This window comes from Clupea harengus, chromosome 15 (genome assembly GCF_900700415.2).
Source record: "Clupea harengus chromosome 15, Ch_v2.0.2, whole genome shotgun sequence".
NCBI classification, from domain to species: domain Eukaryota; kingdom Metazoa; phylum Chordata; class Actinopteri; order Clupeiformes; family Clupeidae; genus Clupea; species Clupea harengus.
Genome location: NC_045166.1, coordinates 25322839 through 25323615, shown reverse-complemented (window position 1 = coordinate 25323615; position 777 = coordinate 25322839).

The following is a 777-nucleotide window of genomic DNA, read 5'->3' as shown; positions in this document are numbered from 1 at the left end:
GGAAAGTAGTGCAAAGAGTGCAGGTCATAAAGGACAAGAGGAAAGATGGGTATACAGGGGATGAAGGAGGGGAGATTTATGTCATGAGGGGGAGGCAAAGAGGGAAGGAGTGTGTGAGAGAGAGAGGGGGACAGAAAAGAAAAGAGTATTTGACATTACTGAGCTAATAGAGTGAGAGGAGAACATATAAGAAGGGATGAAAAGGACGAGCTAGAGAGGAGGAAAAGACATAAGGAAATGGGAGGAACACGGGGAGAAGAAACAATATGTAAGAAGAGGAGTGAAGAGACCAGAACAGCGGGGGATTAGAGTAGAGCACAGAAGAAAGGATGGGAGGGATTTATGGTAGAAAGAGAGAAAGGGAAAGATTGGAAAAGTGAAGAGTAGTGGGGCAAACGAGAGTTTGGAATTCTGGGATAGTGATGGGGTTTGAGAGTGAGCTATACTGTCTGGGCGGAGCGAGCACTCTCTGAAGCAGGCCACATTTAGAGAGTACATTTCCTGTCTGTTTAATTACCACTACCATCAGCACTTACCGAGATCCTCCCATCACACAGAGAGAAGAGAGAGAGAAAGCGAGAGAGGGAGAGGGAAGGAGGGAGAGCACAGAGAGAGAGGACGAGTGGGTGAGTGAGTGGGAGAGTGAGAAAAGAAAGCAGAGTGATACGAAATACCCAAGATACACAGACAGACTTTTCTCCCTCAACGGTTCCCTGTTAGATCATGAAGACAGTGGAATATAAACACAATGTGAAAACTCCGTGACATCCATCCATA